This window comes from Ambystoma mexicanum, chromosome 2p (genome assembly GCF_040938575.1).
Source record: "Ambystoma mexicanum isolate Mex_15411 chromosome 2p, UKY_AmexF1_1, whole genome shotgun sequence".
NCBI classification, from domain to species: Eukaryota; Metazoa; Chordata; class Amphibia; order Caudata; family Ambystomatidae; genus Ambystoma; species Ambystoma mexicanum.
Window position 1 is genome coordinate 491,111,965 of NC_090923.1, and position 22,848 is coordinate 491,134,812.

Consider the following 22,848-nt stretch of genomic DNA (forward strand, 5'->3'; position numbering starts at 1 on the left):
TCCTGCACCACTGCTGAGAATGAGTTAGTTATAAAGACTGTAAACTTAGGGAAAACGCATGGTAAAAAAAAATTGTATGCAGGCTTTGGCAATAATCATGTGCTTCATGAGTGTGGTAGCACCAATAACGACAGCCTTTGTGTTATGGTATGTGGAGTCTATACACCCATTGGGAATGTTCTTACCAATAGTTAATATGTCTACTACTAAAAGCCCGGTTCAGGTGATCACTTATACCTTGTCCCCAATGGAAGAGAGACACAGAGAAGGGTATGGGAACAATACGCTATTACTCATCATGAGCATGATGCATGCAATTCTAAAGAAAAATAATTGCTGGGTATGTGCCCATTTACCGCAGCATGCAGGGAAAGGAATAGGCTGGTATGTACAAACATTACCATTAAGTTTTGCATGCAGTGCATTTTTAAGTGCAATGTTTTATGGGAAGTGGAATAAGAGTAGTACGAGTCAATTAGACAGAACAAACATGAATGTGTTTGAGGAATTAATTATGAGGCCTGTGGGTTGTTCCATATTCCATAAAGCGCAAGTGATGATCCCAGAACCTACGTCTAAAAGTAAGCAGAAAATAACACGACAAAATAGACAAGATAGATTGTCCCCACCAGTTAAAACATCTGTGATGATTTTTCGTGTAAGAACAGACAGGAACAAAGATGCAATCCCCCCTTCTTACACCGTGAATTACAACCCAAGAACTGTTCCTTTTTGTCTAAAAAAGAAGGCTCCTATTTAGTAGGAACATTTACTGGATGCATGAATACAGTGGTACTAAAATGGGAATTAGAACCAGTATATGTGGGAGATCCTGTTTATTTTATATGTGGAGAAAAAGCATATCCTTGGTTGCCCAGAAACTGGGGAGGTACATGTTACCTAGGTCTACTGTTCCCGGGAGTGTTCCTCTTAGAAACAGGAGACATGGCCAGGCTATCCAGATCTAGAAACCGAAGGAGTAGCAAAGGTGTGTTGATAGCGAAGGAAGTAGCAAAATCATTCATACCATTCTTGTCCCAGATAGTGAACTCCTATAACATAAGGCAGCTGTCCAGAATACTAAAAGATACGATAAACACAACGACAGATATACTATTTAACATGACGTTGGAAGAAAAGGGAATTAGGTTAATGATGCTGCAAAATAGAATGGCTCTCGATGTAATCCTGGTTGATCGTGGGGGAATTTGCAAGATTGTGGGATCAGCATGCTGCGTATTCGTAGATGACTACTCTCCTACGATTTAAGCTCTGAACTCCCTACTGGAGAAGGGGGCTGGGGAATAGGGTGCTGGTTTTGGGGAATACTGCATTCTTGGGGATGGAAGTTGATTGCGATGTTAGTAGTAGTGTTTGGAATATTCATAACGTGCTGTTGTTGCATACACTGCCTACCGATAGTTTGCACTGAGATAACTGAGGGATGTACTAAGGGATGTATGCATATGATAACAAAAAGAAAACAAACATATAGCCGGGATGACAGAGACACGAATGAAATTAAAACAGTGAAAGAATTAATGGCTATAGATATTAATGACGATGATGATGCTTATAATAGCATGCAAAATTCAGACATAGGTACTTCAGACTTAACGTCATTAGAGGATGATGCAATGAATGAATGAGACATTTGGCATATGGCCAAAAGGAGGGTTTGTCGGTCTAGAAAAATGGACACCTCTTACGATTGACCGCAAACGTATTTTGGTGGCCGAAGACCAAACGTCTCAAGTACATAACGATAGAAATACAGGTTTCCGAGTTTGACCAATGAGCGGCCATTTTGATGTAACAAGGATCGCCATTTTGTTTTCTAACGATTGCTCATTGCTTTCTGTTCAAACTGCTTCGCAGCACATTTCTGCTTACTCTGCTCAACTGTTAACATTGTTGTCTGAACGTGAAAGGACAAGGCTGCAAGGCCGCGAGGCTAATATGAGTTTGTTGAAACACAACATAGGCAGCTCCAGAGAGGAATGCCCGGCTCCCTCCCGAATGTAGCCTTGAAGAAGAGCCGCACGGCATTTAATCATTTCACAGGTGCCAGCCAGTCTCGTTATATGGTCGAATATTTTAGAATAAAGCAGCTTAAGGCTTGAATTATGCTCTTCGTACGGCCCCCCTTTTCCGAGCCCTGTAGAGCGTATCGGCTCCCAGGACACGAATAGCACCTCATAGATAGCAAGGTCTGGAATGTGACTCTTCCCCCGTATGTAGCTCTCTTACAAGAACAGAAGCACTGAGTTCTGTTCAACAAAGAAAAGATGTCTCCACACTTGCAAGGTTGCATATTGTTGCTAGAATAGATATTTGAAGGTGTCATATTCGTCGAAATTGTCCATCATCAAACCGAATTTAAAGAAACCCAATAAAAGGGGGGTGTTAAACATGTCACAGCTGATAGTATGATATGCATTTTGCATATATGTAACTGATGTACGTAATTTGCTCTCTTGCGTCCCTCGAGGTCTAGAGATACACGTCGCAAGGCTTGATACTGAGTTGGACAACTGAGACTATTTGCTTTGCAATAAACCCTAGCTTTGGGAATACAACCTCGCGTATCTATCGTGTGTGGTGACTTGCCTTGTTTCCATAACGCGAGGGACCCCTAGGGGCCCCTTTCAAGTGAACCTATTATTTTAGCACACACTCTCCACTTTTACCTTTCATTCTCTCATTCCTACTGAACCCGTTCTTAAACTGACTGAACTTGCTATCAGGCGTCTCTCGCCCAAGTCACATTGGTCTGTTGTATGACACATCTGCCGCTACACGTGACGCCAGGTACATATCACTGCTGTAGGCTTTAGCACTGACCTTCCCTTGTCTCTTCTAAGGATCCAGATCCTAAGCATCTCCGTATCTCTCTTTGTTGAACTGCAACTGCTAGGGCTTTTTGCCAAGTGTCCAAAGGCTGCCTTTTCGCGTGGCTTCAATACTTCAAAAAAGTACAAATCAAAGCAGCTGCCAAATCAATTGGGGAATTTCAAGTCGTGAGGGAGGTTCCTGATGTCCTATGGGAATTTCTGAAACCTTGTAGTGCATTTTGAAAGCCTCTGTAGCAGACGGTTTGATTATGTCCCTTGAAGGAAATGCCATAATGCCAAAATCAATGTGCACTTGCATTGTATTCTCTTTGGGGTTAGCTGCTAGATTGTTAACTGCTCATACTACTACTCTGTCTTGCAACTGAAGTAACCAAGTTCATGTGCCCTTTGTGCCCTTGTGTTTCTGACGACCCTACTCTGCATGTTCCTGGTCTTCCCACAAGTGGTGCAAAAAAGAGGCCCATGTCAGAAAACATTTTAGAAGGTTGCTCCATGTACGAGAATGTTTCTTACACCATTCTTTGTACTTAAGTGAACAGATGGTAAGTAGATTCTGACTGAATGGGTGAAAGCTTGCGGACTAGACGTAAGTTTGGAGACTCTTGAGTTTGTAGGCTGGTATCTGGTTCTGTAGAGCATTCCGCACAAGGACAATGACTCGTGACTTGAAGTGTCATATATGTTATCTGGATTCTGAAGCAGTGTGCATGCATTGGAGCTGGTTATATACAGGCAGAATCATACATTATTAGGCAGAGGATGTTGGCTGATGATGATGTAATTTCATGTTTTCATGTTGACATCAAATTCTTTCACACTTTTCAAAATAACATTTTATGAGAATCACAATAAGGAATCTAATAGATACTGCTATTTAACATATCATCATCCACTATTGCACTAATTTTCCTATCAAATTGTGCGATTAACAGGCCAAATGATATTATTACATAGTAAATAGTAAATGAGGTTTGTATCTGGATATCTGTATGCAACATTTGACATATGCTGATTGATGACTGATGGTGACCCTGAGCATTGATATCCTTAGCCGGACAATAATCTGAGTGCCTGCACATAGGATAACTTTACAAAGGGAATAACTATCTCACTCTTTGATGGTAAAACCTTACCAATAGTAGAGAACCTAATAGGAAAATCAAGGAAATAGTATGCGAACCTGGACATATGTGTCCTTGCATTTCTCCTTCATCATGGTACTTCATCATAGCCCTTCTCCTTGATCACAATTCCTCTTCAATCAGCGTCTTTTGTTACCCACCCAGGGATGTCAAGTCATCAAAATGACAGGTGTAGTGGAAGTGACATCATGATACATCAGGAAGTAACATCCTACCTATAACCTTTGCATCTAATGACATCACAAAAGGTGATGCTGCACATGAAATATCCCAGGTGACATCACAGGAGGTCACATATTTATGGTACATACCTGTTTCAAGTGGATCTGTATTTTTCATCTCACTGACTGCATATCATTAGCCAAAACAGATAGGTAGGGTATTGATTCTGCATGTACTTTATGTATCCATACTCACAAAAATGTCACAGAGAGCATTCCTGCTAAAAGCACAATAGTGCATCTGCCAGATGCAGTACCCGGATAAATATGGAGTCTATTTAAATATTTTAGGGAACTATATTGGCGATAAAATGAGATGTGTAAAACACATGCAAGTAAACAGTACTTAGAATGTATAAGCATAACCTTTACTTAGTTGCCGATCACGCCTCTCTCCATAGCACTGTGAAAAAGTGAAAGTTGTAATTGCACTCAAGTATATATAATATATATATATATATATATATATATATATATATATATATATATATATATATATATGTTACGCGTCCACGGTAGTGGCCGTGTAGTTATGGTTAAGTTGCTGTTTCCATAGGAAGAGCACTTTTTGGGCGGCTTATAACTCCGCTCCCCCTGGACGAATCCTCACCAAACTTTGCAAAAAAAGTATATGGCCCACTCTGAATTTCTTTGCAAAGTTTGGTGAGCTTTGGTCCAGGGGAGGAAAAAGTTATAGGGAAACTTCTTTTTTTCCCATAGACTGAATGGGGGAAAAACTTTGCGCATGGCTACAGATCAAACCGCTGGACAGATTCTCTCCAAATTTGCGACAGGAGCAGCGGTTTGGTCCCGAAAGAGTGCTTTTGTAAATGTGGTGAAAATCCATCCAGTGGTTTTTTGTTAGACAATCAAAAAGTAGGTTATCAAAAAATTGTGATATCTATGTCTGCTCCGCGGACACACTTCCCTGTTCGCTCCGTGGGCAGGACACTGATTGGATAATCGGGCGCGTCGTCTCCGCGGACATGTGACGCATTCGCTCATTGGATGGTGCAGGACGTCAAGTGCGTCGGATTGTTCCGATGCACCCGCCATCTTTGATCCATGTTTTGGTGTCCACGGACATCGCTACAAAAACATATAAAAAACCACAACATTGCACTTGTTAAACTTATCAAATACTGTCTGGGGAGGAGAGGGTTGATGAGGATGGGACGGGATGTGGCAGCAAGAAGCAAAAAAGTGGTGTTTTTTTGTTACAAAAGTCATACGGCATATTTGGAGGTAAGGTGAGCAACTGTCCCGTAATTTGCGGGATGGTCCCGCAATTGGCGCCTGTGTTGGGCAGTTTACCGAGTGGCTCTGCGGGACGTGGGTTGTTCCGACTTGCTCTGTTCGAGCACAATTTGTGATCTAACAGAGTAAGTTAGGAGTCACAATTAGTCATGCTGGGGGTTGGGGCCGAGCGGGGACGGGGTCATATACATACCTATCCCGCGGATGGGAATAACAATGGCTGGCAAGTGGCAGCTAATCTTTAAATAAGAGTCCTATTGTATTGCATTGCAACCGCAGCTACTGATGTGACAGGCTTGCAGGCCGGTCATATCAGTAGCTTCGGGTGCAATGCATTCATTCGGCCAGGTGAATGACGCCGTGACATCATCACCACCTTTTGTCCCGCAAAGGGATGTGACAAAGTTGGCCACCCTATTTGGAGGTACTCCGCAATATATTGTGCGAAAACTACCGGTGAAGGCGTAATGTGTCTGTGTTACAATGTATGTAAAATAATATTGGAGTCACATTGGTGTCCCCTAGAGTTTGGCATCAGAGGCAGCCACCTGCAGTGTTTGATGGAAACAGCGGCTGTGCACGTGTATGACAATACGAGTTCTCATGGGTGCGTTGAGCCGTGTTGTTGCAAAGTGAGATGTATTTAGATTCTGAGTGAAGGTCAACAACTTTCATTTTTTGGTTGCATGGTAAGCCAGCCCACGCATGGGACAGAAAGTAGAAGGGTCAATTGTTTTTTGACCTTGAGAGAAAGGGATTTTTTCGTGAAGAGTCAGTGAGAGGAGGTTTGTATTAAAGAACATTTGATAAGGTTATGCATTCCAAAAGTGTGTACGGAACATGTGAATTCAGTTCATGAAGATTCTTTGATACAAGCAGATTGAGAATTACGGACTGAGTTTGCTTTTGACGACTATATATCGGAACAAGCTTTAACCTATTATTCTCTGAAAATTTATTTTGGCAATGTAACTCAAGTCTAATTTTTCTGTGTGTTGTCTTTTTTATGTGGTTATGGGAAGTGCAGAATGTAGGCATTTGTCAACTATAACTAGATTCACCCAGGTTCAACGCTAATCTTTCTTTAAAATGTCATGTATGCCTATATGGAATTGTGTATCAGTTTGTAGGTTCTTTTTGTATTTTTTGAGATTGTTTGATGTGTGTGCTAATTGTTAGTTTAAAATTATGCTGAATTAAGAAAATAATACATATATTGCAATAAAGTGTAATAAAGGTGGGGTATTGATACATATTTTCTTTATGTTTTCCAAATAGGTACATGCTGCCTTATTGCGATTGCCATGGATTCCAGATGCCAACTGATGGGTTCTTCATTCGTCAGGTGCATGTACTCATGAACGGGTGGATTACTGTGACTGTTTTGTGGGACAATCAGCCAGGGCCCATGTGTCTGTACGCTGTACTAGCTCTTAGGAGTAACATAACATCTTTTATGGTGGTCTAGGCGTAAATTGATGCAGACGCCCTGGAATTCACTGTGGGACCCAAGCGATTCCTTCATCAAAAACGAACACTTTGTGTATGGAAAAAAGAAGAACGTGTGTCTCACAATTAACATTTTCAAGCACGAGCGAAGAAACACATTTGCAATTTGATTGAATATAGGTACAGTCGGATGTTCTCAGAGAGTTTATTGTGAAATAAAAGTACTTTACAAATTGTATACTGTAATTGTTTTCTTTTAAAGAGTGGTTTAATCATTTGAATTGTGCCGTGGTATGTTGTTAGTCGCTGTGTGTAGATTTTTGGGTTCTGCGTCACGTCACATAGGTGGTTATGGGTGGATTTGGCTACGCTGAAGAGGAACGTCACAGAGAAAGGTGTTCATTATCACTAGGGTTGGTTATGTGAGGGTCAGGGGTGGGGCATATGATTTAGTGACGTCTGGCCAGTTTATCTTAGGCCGATGCAGCAACATTAACAAGATGGACATGCCCTGTTGCCAGATTTCGTACGTTTCTCCAAGAGGACAAAGGCAGTAAGGTGATGTCGAAATGTTTGCGACAAATGAACGTAAGTACAAAAATACATGGTCAAACCCTCGGGACAATAATATTTTGTGAGCATTGCACTTGTGAAACTTATGCAATAATGTTTGGGGAGGTGAGGGGTGATGATTATGGTTGGAATATTCTAGACGTAATTTCGAATGAGTTTACAAAGTTTGTTGGAATTTTGTACACAGCTTATATGATGATTGTTTTGTTTATTATTTTGACAGTTTTGAAAAAATAAAACGTGGGTAGATTTACAGCAAATTTGCATAAGGCTCATTGGCAAGGATCGAGAAACATGTTTTTTTTATTGCCTGAGGGGTAGGCTGTAGTCATGGGCAGTGGCCCGAATGTCGGGGTCATGGTATAAGGTTAAGATCCGGACAATGTGGCTACTGGCCATGAACAGAAGGGACACAACATAGTATTAAAGTGGTCATGTCCACCTGGAACTGGCTTTGTCGTAAAGTTTTTCGCAATTAGGATAGATTTGGAAGGGAAGAAAAATGTGCTTATGTTAATATGGTCAGAGGAAGCCTTTTGAAGGTTGCTATGGAAAGGGAAAATGGGCGCTGTATGGAACTGGCTCTTTCCCTTCCCACGGTGGCCATCTTGTAAAAGGATTTTATTGCTAAACCGGGATGCCGCGTCCCAATATAGGACGAGAAATCCTATTTTATAGTAGCACGGGTTACTGCTTTGGAAACCTAGACTGGTAATGGTGTTCACCCCCAGCTAAGAACTAAAGGTGGGGAAACTGAAGTGGCCATCTGCTCAGCATGGCATGCCTCCTGTTGCTTTCTTTCTCTGGATGCCTCTGCAGGCCTGGCTCCTTTTGAGTCTACAGGTCGAGCTGTAACGCTCGGACACCTGCCTTAATTCAAATGCTAATGCTTTTTTCCTGGGGTTGTGATGGTTATGTTTGCAGATGAAAAACGTGACGATCACCTCCCCAGGACAAAGCATTTGTATTTAAATTAAGCCAGGAATTAAGAGCCATAAAAAAACCCCAAAAATTCTAAAAGAGGCGGGCCAAACGTGAATGAAGTGACGTCATCTCTGCCTTGTGGCCAAGTGTCCCGCGACAGACTGTCAAAGAGTTGGCCAGCCTAGGGGGCAGTGTTTCTCATGCTGCTTGATTACAACAGTGGTGGTGTCTCTTGGGGAGGAGTGATGGTGTTAGCTGATGACATTTTAACGTAAATAGCCGTTTTGCCAAAAGTATGTACTGTGTACTAGATTGTTAATGGATGAGTACGAATAGGTGTTGGAGCTGTGCAAAGGAAATGTTGAAGTTGCAAGTTCCTACATCAGTATAAAATGAAGTTCTGAACTGTCTGACAGAGATCTTATCGTGAAGGGCGGACGGTTTCTCAGACACATCATCATGCCGCGCTCCAGTGTATGGTCATGTGGCACTGTCCGGAAGGTCCTCTATGAAGTCAGATGTTCATAGACATCTATGGATGCAAAACTAGTTGAAATAGTTGCAAGAAGTGTACAGAAGCATTACAAATTATTCCAGAAGGTGGGAAATGGCAGAGTATTAAGGTGAAACTTTGGAAATTGGACACAAATATTGCTATATCGGGTAAGTATGATATCAGTAAATTGTAGGAAAAAACGATGCACTGGTAAAAACCTCTGAAATTCAATGAAAAATCTCTCTTAAAGGGACGTTATGGTTAGGTTGCACTAATAAAAACCTTTGAAATTCACTGAAAAAACTTTGTTAAAGGGACGTTATGTTTAAGTTGGACTTATAAAAACCTATGAAATTCAAAGAAAAAACTTTGCTAAACGGACGTTATGGTTCCAAGTAAAATGGAAAAATATCTAGAAATTCACCAGTTATGGTAAGCTAAACAACCAAAACATGCGCCTCCACCGTGCACTGCTAAGACCCAGGACATCAAAGATGATATCACAAATGTCATTGACATGGTGGTGGCGCGAGTTATGGTTGCTTAGCTTACCATAACTAGCGAATTTCAGGGGGTTTTCGGTTTTACTTTGAATCATAACGTCCCTTTAACTAAGTTTTTTTTTACTGAAATTTCATAGGTTTTTTGTAGCGCAAAACCATAACATCCCTTTAACAACGTTTTTTTTAACTGAATTTCATAGGTTTTTAGTAGCGCAACTATCTTGTTATCTTGTCCGCGGAGCGAACAGGGAAGTGTGACCGCGGAGCAGACATAGATATCACACATTTTTTGACACCTACATTTTGATTGTTTCTTTCGGGACCAAACCGCTGCTCCGGCCGCAAATTTGGTGAAATTCCATCCAGCGGTTTTATCTGTAGCCACCCCCTTTCAGTCTATGGGAAAAAAATTATTTTTGGGACCCCCCTATAACTTTGCCCTCCTTGGACCAAAATTCACCAAACGTTGCAAAGAAATTAAGAGTAGGCCATATACTTTCTTTGCAAAGTTTAGTGATGATTCGTCCAGGGGGAGAAAAGTTATAAGCCGCCCAAAAAGTGCTTTTCTCATGGAATTAGCAACTATAAGGAGTTGGGATGCGGTTCTGGATTTTCGGAAAGCTGAGGATGTTAGCTTTGATTTGAAACGTAAATTATGTTTCTAGCATACACGGTGAGGAAGTTATGAAGGTTTTTGTGGAGGTCCTTTCTTTTTGAAAGAGTCAAAATTTGTAAAACAAGGTTGCGCTTTTTAAAATTACAAACAAGGTTTCTTATACTAGGGAGACTATGAAGTCACAAACTACATGACAGCACAGCCACCAGCGACGCCTCTGGATGTTTTTTGCCCTCCGAGACGCTTGCCTTTCTTCAGCAAATATGTTAGCACAAAGATGATTTTAACACTACTATTACAAAAGGACTATAGGGTAAGAGAAGGATTCAGGTACGACAAAAGATTTTCTACAATGCAGGTCTGGATATAATAGAATGTGCTTGGATAGCATTACGTATGGATAAGATATTTGCTAGCGACAATCCTAAGCTATGGATACTCACTAGCACTCTTTGGAATGGACCCGTCAGAGATCTGGTCAGGGATACTTTCTGGACTGGAATTCTGCTAGCACACCAGACTGGACTCAAGGCGCTCTGGTTCTGCACTCAGCACAGCACTCTGGACACTACACGGCGGGATTGGACTGGATCTGATGGGTTGGTTGTGGTTCGCAGCTGTCTGGTCACAGCTCTGCTCTGCTGGGTCGGATATCTGGATCTGGAAAGAATTCTTAGCAAGAAAGCAGCACAGCTCAGCCAGGCTGTTCTTTTTTTGTTTTTTTGTTCCCCTTAAAGATCTGGGGTAAAATCTAGTTCCAGGATTGTAAAAGGCCAAGCTGATAAGGGTTCAGCTTTGGAAATGGGCCATTCTGCTTTCAAAGTTCTGGAGTCTGGACAATGGATTTCTCTTGCAAAGTCCTCCGCCAGCAATTGGATGGTGGGTGAATGTGTGTGTCTCTTTCTAGGTCCTAAACTGTCTCTATTTATGTATTTTCTAAAAGAGTTGATATGCTGACTTCTACTAGGCACACCCCCTAGACATTATATTTGTTAGGGTATTTCCTCTCCCTGATTTGAGAACAAAACCTGGTGTCATGATGACGCTGTATTTTATGATCCAGGGAGAACGTCCCCTTTGCTTCTGCACATGAAATCTATTTTTCATACAAGACAGATTTACAATTTTACAACCTTGCTAGCAACAGCATATTGATATCACAGATTTGGTGGAGCAAATATTCATCTGAGCCCCGTCTCTAGAGCTTGGATCTAGATTTGGCAATTTTTTGCACTTTTGGTCCAGTACCAAATATCAGATTTGTCCACATTTTTACACATATGTGCGCATGACATCTGGGCATAATCATGTGAAGTTTCATGTTTCTGGCATCACCACAATTGCTACAAAACCACACAGTCCTCTATCAGTCCTTTTCAAAAATATACTTTCTTGTGCTTTAAGAATACACATAACTGTTTGTCCCGCCTCCAAAGTTTTGGTGGGTCAAGAGCAATCTGTGCCTCTGTCCTCTAGCAGGGGCTTCTGTTGACAGTTGCATATGCATATCTTTTCAATCAAGGGAGTCCTTTGTCTCTCCCCAGAGCAGCAGAGCAAAATCTCCTCCCCTCTCCATTAACACCTGAATGGGAGTTCCAGGGGCAGAGAGCAGGAGGAAGGTGCCTTTTGTTTGGGGCACGCAGTGGAATTCGCTTTGAAGTTCTGTGAATGGCATCAGAGGTTGACTTTAAAAATGCACTTTGTTTAAATTTTTCTTTGATAAAATAAACTTACATTTTCAAAACAGGCCAACAAATCTCTAATCCAGTCGTTTAAACATAGAGATTAAATGGTTGCAACCTATATTGCTTTTGATGGCAAGTCACTTAATTCCAACCATTTGATTTTCTGCACAAGTTTAAGCTTCCAATGTACTTAATTGACAGCTGTCACACAGGCATCTGGCGGTACTGCGCCCATTTTGTGACAGATTTTTACAGAGAAGCACACTTTTTAATGTGGATATTCTTGTGATGGAATCTGCTTTTCCAGACATTGTGTGCTTATGTGGATTCTTTAAATAAAGTGACGGGTAACACCCAACAAGGATGTTGGATCTTTTCTGACGTTTGGGAACCATTATTTTGTAATTTCAGCAACCAAGGAAAAACAGATTTCAGAGCACTTCTGGGTTTCCTTGCAATGAAAAACTGCATTTCATGTAGTTTCCCTTTTCATTCTGTGGGCAGCCCAATGACAGGTTTTAGCAGTGTAGTCTCCTGTTCCACTACTTACACAGGCAAAGTAGATTCGCAGCCAACTTTCTGGTTTCACAGTGCAATTTGATGTGTTGAGTGCGCATAGGGCTTTTTGCGGCCATTTTACTGGTTCTGGTGCCACCAGCACATAATGATGTCGCAGGGCAGAGCCAGTAGGTCAGGACATCTCACAGTCCACCTTCTCTGCAGTTTGCTATTTTGTTATCCTCCCTTTTCTACCCTTTGCTTATCTCAATGTTTTCCTATTGTATTTGTTCAATTGCAGTAGGTGCGCCTCATAGAATAGACGAGGACATTTTTTCAGCAGAGAACTGGTTGAAGGCCTTATGGAAGTTAATGTTAATGTTAAAGGTATTTGTACCGTGCACCGTCACCAACGGAATTGGTCCCCAGGCGCTCACGCCAATCTGCAAACGAGAAGGCCGGGTGGGTTAGTCGTTTGAAGGGGGAGTAGGAAAGTGAGAGAATTGTGTCATGTTGTCAGCTTCATTTCTTTGTTCACCATGCGCTGAGCTTGGGTGTTAGTATTGGATCGATGTCAGTCCTCGTGTGCTGTTGGTGCTGCGTATGTGTTGTTTGTTTGTTGTTGTGTTGTGTTGAAGTGCGTGTGGTTTGCTGTGCGAGAGGTGGTTGTGGGGGTTTTTGTGTGAGTTAAGTATGCAGAAATGTGAGCTTTTTGGTTAGTGGGTTATATGCCTTGAAGCTAATGTTCACAATTTGGCTCAATGCCTAGAAGTAACGTCATCAAAAAATTCAGGACTAACAGCAAAGTAAACATGTACTAAAGTTCCCTAATTTCAACTGGAACAATAAGGTTTCCAAGTGAAAAAAATGTACAGGAAAAGCAAATGTGTGCAAATGTTGCCTGTACCAGCCCCCAGTCACCCACAGTCAAATCATACGCTCAGAATGTATAGCAGAGCTTGTGCGTACTCCCATTCAGTCATGGCCAATTCAGGGGAAGAGCATTCATATTCTTTAAAATACATGCTTACAACTTTTAGGGCAAGCAGTCCGTGCACTTCTGCAGCGTTGAAAACATTTTATTTTAAAAATCAGAATTGTCATGCAATTTCTGAGTCTACTCTGTGATTCACAGTTTTTACGATGCACAGTTTACAAGGTCTGGGAACATACAACCTTCAAGCAAGGGCATTTGTCGATATGATCTGTGTTCATATAACCACTCAAACTAAGAAGAAACATGTCAGTCTTCACGCAGCCAGGTAATTTAAGGAAAATTAACTCTCATACCTAACAGGCACCCTGCGACAATAGATCTATTCCAAGAGTATACTCGTCTCACTCATGGAGCTCAGGGTTCCTTCATCTTTTTTAACCTTTCTAAATCATCACATTGTTTGTAGCTCTGTACTTAGTGGTGGGAGCTGTAAAATTAAAGAGGGGTCTTTACCTTTAGTTTCTCAAAAACATCAGTCTCTGGTGCAGTGGCAGATGTCAAAGGTAAGTCCCCAGCAGTAACAGCTGCTACCTCTGGCAACCCCAAAATGACGACCATGCTTATTCCTTTACCATGTGGCATTCCTTGCCCATCACCGTCCTTCATCACAGTCAACTTTCATCATCATTTGTCATAGTCCTTCTCCTTTTGTACAGTCCCTCTACTTCATCTTTGTCCTTCGTCATAATCCTTCTCCATAGAGCTCTTCCTCTTTGTAATAAGTACTTTTGTGATGTTGCATATTTATTTTATGCATCACTATGTCCCATTCTGAGGCCATGTTTTTCTGCTTTATTACTTCAATAAGTGTTCTGTTTTTGATTTCTCTGTGCACCTTCATGAATATTAATGCCTTCGCAGGCTGGACTATTTTGTGGTCAGGAGTTTCACATGCCCCAGCCAGTCTGCCTTTGCTTTTAGATACGCTTGGCTAGTGGAGGCAGTTTGGAGCTTGTGTTTATGCTTGGAAACACTTGCCATTTTATTGTTTTAGAAATACCCTCACAAAATGCCTTTTACAGACATGTCAAGAATGAACTCAGGTGTGTCCACTTTATCTAAATTCCTTTTATACTATATTCCATGTATTACCAGATTTTCTTCTCTTTGAGTTGGGACTGCGTATGTAACAATATGCATTGTCTGTGCTTTCTGATATCACAAGTAGTATTGACTCAGGGCATTGTGGTTACTCTGATAAAAGGATTACAGATAGAGATGGCTTGTTTTTGATTCTTTGGTGTATTGTATCATTTTGAGGTTGTATTGCTAGGTGGTCCCAAATGCCTCATCATTTTGGAGCTCATCGAAAGGCTAACAGGATTCTCATTTATGTGAAACTGTTTCAGGTAAGTCCTTTTGTACCAGAATATTCTGTAATCTGGCCCATCCCGTTTGACGCTTCAAAATCCTTCAACCTCTCTTTTATCCTCCATTCACTTTCTTCACTTTGTGCTCACAGCAAGGACATCTAGCAGGTGATTATGGTCACTTTGTTTTTTGATTGATCTTCACATTTTCAATTTCAACTATTTGGTGAAGAAATGGCTACTACCCTGAAGGAGTACAAGGATGACTAGTGGCAAAACCACCTACTCACACAACTTTAAATGAACAGTGATCAATATCATAAGGGTAAAATAGGCACAGTCAATATATATATGTCCTTCATCCTCTGTAGTTGCTTGGGCCGATGACAGGCTAAACGCTTAAGAGGTGTGAGAATGTGATAACAGTAGCAACCCAAACAGCAATAGTACAACAGAAGCTTGACATGTCGGGCAGGACCGGACATATTGTTTTTCTTTTACTCCGAACTGCGGAAAGTAAAAGTGTGCAGGCAACCGGTCTGATGTCTTAGTTACCCCCAAGTGTCCTGCTAAAGGAATATGGTGAGCCATATCCAAAAGGAACTTTGTGTGTCTTTGGGGAATCATCAGCCTTCTGGTACCCTCACCCTGAGAGAATTTCAGTTCACTGGACAGGATTCCATCCTTCCAGCACACTTTGAAATGTTCAGGGGCCTCACCTCTAGCCTGCTCCTCCACCTGCTCTTGCAGAACCACAAGAGGAGGACACTCTTTCTGGGCTTTAAAGAAGTCAGTCCAATCTGGCCCCCTAGCTGATGCAACACATCTAGTTTGGGCAGGTCCTTCAGATCTGCACTCACCTGGTCCTCCATTTCATGTTCCATTGCTGTGCCAAGCAACTCTGAAGTCACTGAGTCCCCTCATACCCAAGTAGGGTCCTCAGTGACTACCTACCCCTCACCCTCAGGAGTAGGTGACTCAGCAGTCTGTGGAACTAGACTAGGGGCTACTTAAGTCCCTAAGACTCTGAGAGTGTTTAATCTGGTGACCTCTTTGGCCTCGACCAGGTAGCCACTGCAACCCCCTACTGTAAAAGCTGACCAACCTTACCTAAACTTTAGATCCAACATCATCCAGTGGCTGAAATCCAATAACCAGTAAAGACAATTCTGAGCAACTCTGCACCCAGGACTCCATACCACGATCACCTATGCCTTATGAAGTTACTCCCCTGCTTCTCCCGACCTGTTACCCTGCGGCTAACATAACCGCCCCACCCATGGTCTGCCTATCTAGACTCACCCCACCTTCACATGACTATCAATACCCTTTATCTTGTATATATTGCCCTTGCAAAATGTCTGTACTACTTGTATACTACGCTTGCAAGATGTTTGCATCATCCTTTCCTATATATAATTACTTGTACATACTTTGTACATGACTATACCCTACTCCTGTAAATAGACACCACCTGTATATACCTCTTGTAAGTATTACTTGTATGTAAATTTTATATTTCCGGTGTAGTAACTAAGCTTTGCATATACGTGTAACTGCTGCGCCCTGATACCCTTGGGTATGATGCGCATTATAAATAATAAACAAACAAACAAACAAACAAACCATCTCAGGATCAGAATGATCATTACCCAACAGATATGGGACAGGAATGGAGTCTTTCAATGCTACACAGCGATGAGTCATTTCACCTTGCCAGCTGAATTCTACTATCACCAAGCTGCACTTACTGTTTCTGTCAAACCCACTGATGCTACAATCAGGCCCATCAATATACTGGCCTAACTGTATCCATTGCTGGGTGACAGCAGTGAGGCTAGCTGCAGTGTCTCGGACCGCAGGAGTTTTGTGTCTATTCATATATAAATGTTCTAAATAGAGTTGAGTATTATTGGGAACTGGATCTCTTCTGGGGACACGGTACTGGTCCCACTCAGTGTAACCAATCCACATTTGGCCACTCCTTTGCCTAGTTGGAAGTCCTCCTCTAGGAGGCCCACACTAGTGATAGCCTCCTCAATGAGTCCAACATTCACTATGGCTTGCTTGGGTAAGCCCTTGCAAGCAGGATCCCCTTTCCTATGGAGCAGCTCCTTACACACAAAACAAACTTTTGGTGGTGTGAACTCAGATGTCCCAGTGTTATGGGTACATGCGCCGTTCTTTTCGAGGTGTACAACTGAACTAAAGTTTTGAAATTTTCCTTAATTCTTTTGGGGACCTGACTTCAATGAGGATCGGGATGGACATTTGTCCTTCCCATCCTTGTTAAATGTTTTGCCTGAACGGTTATAGTTTGTTCGCCTAAGCCTGTTTCTGGACTCAAGTACTCACATACCTGTCGGCAGCCTTTGCAAGCTACATAGGGTCTGTGATAGTCTTGTCTACAAGATTCTGGTGTAGGTCAACGCCACAATTCTTCAAGACATGCTCGCGTGCAATCAAATTTTATATCCCTTTAAATGTGTCAACTTTGTTACCAGCCACCCACCCGCTCAGATATTTCAACGACAAGTGTGTGAATGCATCAAATGTCTGCTCAATTTTCCATCCAAGCTCTCTGAAGCTCTTGAGATACTGTTTAGGGGTGTTACAGAACTTCCAGAGAAGGGCCACCTTCATGCTCTCATAAATAAGCCTTTCCGCTGGAATTATTTGAAGAATTGCATCAGTTCCTGGTGTCGGTAAGCGACTCATCAAGGGTACACCCCACAGTTCCTTGTCCATCTCCTGTAGCTGAAAAGCAAACTCAAGCACATCAAACCAGTCAAAAATATCATTTTGTACCTCGTAATCCTGCACTAAGTCTTTGGGGATGTGGTGCCAGGGTTTATCCCGGGCACCCTGGTTTGAGCCACTACTGCTGCTTTCACTAGACATGGATCTATCAATGTCCTTCTTCTCATTGAATACCAGTGTGCACAGCTCTATCAGGCCCTGTCCTGCTCCATTCTGACCTTGTACCTCTGTTTTTGTTCCTCCAGCACCAGTCTTCTCTCCACCAACAGGTGATTTCTAGCCGCTACATTGTTAACAGCTGGTACAATTACTGTGCTACTTAGAGACTGTGCCGAGGCCTGAGATCTGCTGGAAGCCGCACTAGCCCCTGATCTCCAAGAACAACGCTTGTCCTGCAGCAGGATGGTTGGCTAGATACAATGCTCATGCTGTCTTCTTCGTTATATCCACTACCTCTCCCAGAAGTTCTTCTTCATTCAGGTACACAGGGTCTAACCAGCTCCCTGAGGTCTTCTCCCTAACCTCCCTTGCTTAAACTCTAGCTTGGACGTTGGTCAGCAACTAACCTTAGTGCTGTGGATAAGTCCCATCTCTTGCCATGCAGGACATCCTTGCTCATGCCTTTCACAGTTTCTGTGCCAAGATACAGGATTATTTAACAATACTTAGCAGTGTCTAAACTTTGCCTGGAACAGTACTTTTATCGTTGTCTGACTAAGCTGTGCCCAAAGCTCCAACTCGATCCGGCGCCTGCCACCAATGTGACAAATCAACTTTTGGGGCACCAGTGGCCCTGGGATGAATATCAGTTTCTAAATCATCAATCAGCCCCACACCTTTGGTACATCTGAAGGGATCCAAGCAGATGGAAAACACAAGCACATTATAAACCTCCAGGTCCAGTTTTGGTAATGTGGACCGAACAGCAGGCTTACCTCCGAAAGGTCGTGGTTTGTTGGTTAGATGCAACACAGCGAGAATACAATTATTAACCAATGATAAAAGGGACTGTCCAGTCAAAGTTGTATAAAAATATCTACTTTTTATTATCACAACAGACAGTTCTAGCTCACTACAAAATACAACCCACTCTGTAAAGGAATGCAGAGGCAAGACAGTTTCAAAGAAGAAAAAGGGATGCTCTCTGGTTACTGACAGGAGGGTAGTCAGTATAGTAATTCATTACAATAGTTCCCAGATACTTGGTTTCAACACAAAGGGAGCAATGGGTCCTAAAATGTCACTAAGGACCTTCAGAGAAGAACCAGGGAGACAGAACCACAAAGTACCTTGTGCTGTAGACGTTCTTGGTGCTTCACACGGTCGAGTCAGTTTCTGGGTACTTTGCAGCTTCTGTGACAGAGTTCAAGATGGAAGACAGCTGCAGGCAACAGGCAGTTTGGTGAGCAAAGCTGGACAAAAGGCTGCAGGCTGCCCTACATGGTGGCTCAGGGTCAGGAATTGTTGGCGCAGTGCTGGTCAGTGTTTCTGAAGCACTGATTGAGGCCTCTTGGATGGCTTTAGCGGCTACGGATTAACAACAGTTAGCGATGCAGTCAGTTGCAGCTTGAGGGGCTTCACTGGCTCAAAAATGTCCTTTAAGGTGGACATTGGTAGATGCTCGTTGTGACACTTCACCTAGCTTCTTCACTGGGCGTGTGTTGTCCTTTAAGGTGGATGGGCCAAAGCTGATGAGTGTGTTGCAGGCAACTGCCTTGCCCTTAGTTTTTGGTTCAGAGACTCACTGGCACATCCCACATAGGAGGCCTCCTGAAGAGCCTAGCTGGGCATGCTGTGTGATGACTGGGTACTGGTTCTGGAGCTGCTGGAGAGTCCTCTGGATTCAGTATCTCCCTCTGTTCCCTGGGTGATGTTTAGGAGAGGGATCTTTCTTCCCTCTTGACGGTCCTGGCCTTCCTCCACTGGCGGAAGATGCAAAGCAGACTGTACCCTCAGCTAGGGTCCAGTGATAAATGTGTCCTTATGCTTCTAGTGAAACCTTCAGATGATCTGCCAAAAGAGGGAATTGGCCCTCTTTTAAAGCCAATTGGACCACAGGGATTAATCTAGGCTTAGCCTACCTTAATGAACCAATCCTGGGTCCCCACCAACAATCTCCTGTATGCATGAGGTCATAACCAGAGGGCTTTGCATCAGAGAAGGTAAAGGGGTGTAAACATGTAATACTAAATCCCACTCATCCTCCTGTCTGTTGTGGATCAAAATGTCCCTCTGATTAATGGAGCTCTCTGTGGTTCTTGATTGAAGCAGCAGGTCTCCCTTGAAACTGCAGCGAGACCAGACATTTTGGTTGTGTTAAACCACATACACGTACCTTCTGAATGGGGTCCCCATGAGGGGATGACTACTGTGAAACCCCATTCCAAGACATTACATTTCACTGTCAATTGATACTGAGGGCAGAGCTGGTTTCCGTTTGTCACAGTGCATATGACAGGGTTTTGGGCTGTCCTGTCTCATTTGTTAGCCTCTGCAGCCAGACCATATGTGGGCATGTTTGAATGAAACTCTGATTATGTGAATACTGCCACAAGTTGCAGGGCGCAACAAAATGATAGGGCAGATCCATGTAGCCTTTGCCAGTTAATTAGGCTGTCCATTGCATGTGGGAGGTTTGGCCCTCCCCCTTCTGGAAATGCATCCTGTACTCAGATCCCAACTAAATATGACAGGAGGGGGTTGCGTTTGCAGGCTGTGTCCATCAGAGTACACACGTCGATGCATATGTCGTGCAGTGATCATAGAAAAATGTGTGCGGATTCAATTTCATTTAACATTTCTAAAAAGCCAGGGCAAGCGCACATCCAGTGTGCAGATGGTCGAATTCCTCATGGCAGCAATCCTGCCTATTGTTAAGAGACAAGCCATCTGACTAGAATTCACATAGCCTTTCCATTTCTGACCTGTGTGTGATTCAAAACTGAGATGGGTTTAATAATTGTGTGAACTATCAGACATCATAACAAAACGGAGGAATGGCCCATTATTAAAGGCTACCTTGCCACCAGATGGATATTTCTGCTCAATGAGTATGGGTTTGGCTCAAAGGCGCAGATTTAAATGCAGCTTCTGTCCACAGTGACTTTGCTGTCACAGCACCTGTAAAACATGGCACTTGTGAACTTTGAACATGCTCTATGCCACGGAAGAGTAGGAGCTGCATGTCAGGGAGACTGATGTCGCAATGCACAGGTGTACACTATGCTTTTGGCATGGACATTTCTGAAAGCAAGATTCTGATTAGCAGACCACCCTTTCTGAGATGGATTACCTAAGTCATTTTTATTATTATCATTAATAAAGAAAAAAATGGCTTCTACACCCTTGCCAGATGCACATCCTTCACACCTTTTGAGCATGACTTGTAAATGGAGAGATGGAACCCGAATGGCTTTAAGCATGAGTCTGGAACAATTATGTGATGTATTTGCCACATTTTGTTTTTGCTGATCTCTTGCAGTGAGAATGTTATCCTCTGTAGGCATGAACCTCATTATGAAGGGTATTCAAAATTGACAGTGGAGATTATAATAGTACTGAATGGCTGAAATGGGGATCTTTAATTTATAGACTCCAAGGTAGGAGACATATATTGGAATAGTGCGTGAGTATAGTTGCTACAGAATTGGCAATTCATTGCAGAATTGCAATTTTCACAGAAATTAGCAAATTCTGGAATGCAGATCTAATACTAGGGTCCAGGCGTTGACACATTTATTTCAAAATTGATCCATATGCAGATCGAGGAGGTAGGGTGCCATGAAATGAAATAACGCTAATCAAGTGGCACCTCTATATTACTGAATGTTCAAGCATGTGTCTAGGGCATTCTTATGTGATCTTTGTTCACCTTTGCTCTACATCTGAAGATAAATTCTACATCTCTGCCCTATTGAGCTATGTGGGCTTTATAAAGATCTTGGGTAGCTCATGTATAACTTCAATTTGTGTTTGCCTTTCTTTCCTGACATGGTATGTTCTACACATCCCTCTACGGACTCACTGGTAGACTGCTATGCAATACACTATGATTACATTTCTTGTTGATGCTGTCCACAGGGGACCAAGGATCCTTCTGACACTGTTAAATGGACTGAAGTGAGACAGGAAGTGGGATAGCTCCTTTTGTGGTAGGCTCTCTGCAACTCTCTGCTTCATCTTCTTTTCCACCTGGGGACTCCAATTATCAGTTCTGAAACCTCCTGCATGGGAAATGGTCTGCCAGCATACAACAAAAATGAGTGAAGTAAGACTGCACTGATTTTACTTGATTGAGGCTGGAAAGAAGCCAGATTATTGAATTTCCCCATTGAGGGCATGGCACCGGCTGCTACTAACAAGAACAATACAGATAGGCATGTTCGGAGCAAGCCACAGTCAAGTCCCACGCAGTTTGGCAGTTTGGTGGGTGAAGTCTCGGGTCCATAGGCGATTAACACTTTTCCCTGCAAGTGAGCCCCAGAAAATCAGACCGGTGATCAGAAAGAACTTTCACTCTGGCTTGTTTTGGACAATTTAAAGTAGCGAGAAACAGGTTTGGGGTGTCGCCCTTGACCTCAAAATGCTGGGTAAAGTTACAGCAACAATTAAATCTTACAGTTTGCAGAAACACAAACCCTACGGTGGCACCGCAAAGTCTGTACAAGTAAATGCTTGCCCTCAAATCGCTTTGAACATTTCAAACATTGTTCTCGACGAGGGGCAACCCGTACATCCAGCTGCAATAGACTATCAGAGATGAGACATTACCTATTTTTTCCATTCTGAAGTGGTTACTGCCATTGTGCACTCTTTACCATTAGCTCCAGAAGTGGCGGCTCCCATGACAGTCCCAATTCCGTCAGTGACAAGCAGAGAAAGCACTTCAATTATTGATAACAACTCACTGCTCGAGCTGTGTTATTCTCTTCAAATTCAACAGCAATCAGAGAAGAATGTCCTCAAAGCAAGAGTAATTCTGATGGGTTGTCCATGAAATAACCAAAAATAAAATAACTGAATTTAGTTTGTTAAAAAATCGACGATTACTTTTGCTTTTTTGTTTTTACAATGCAGGTGGAGACCCCCTGGACCCTACACGTCCACTTATTTAAGCAATAGAACCCTCGCGTCGGGGGCATTACCGACTTAGGTAATGCCCCGGGGCATTACCAGAGTCAGTATTGCCCCCGACGTGAGGGTTCTATTGCTATTAGTACCCCAGCCCGCAAAAATTGCGTGACGGGGGCACTAAAAGCTTTTTTTTGCCAGAAGAAAAACAGAAAAGAAAAGAAAATGGGCGCCGCCATGGAAAGGGAAAACGGAGTCCGTTTTCCCTTTCCATGTCGGCCATCGGGAGCCGATGCGCTGGGAACACAAGTGTTCCCAGCGCGCCGCTCCTGAAAAAGGGTCAAAAAGAAGGTACGTGGGGTTGGGAGGGCGGGAGTGGGACGGGGGAAGATGGGGAAAACATTTTTTTTTAAAACTTACCTGCTTCCCCGGCGGGGGACGAGGGAAGCCCCCAGCCGTATGGAGGATGGAGGCGCAGAGCAGGGATGGCCC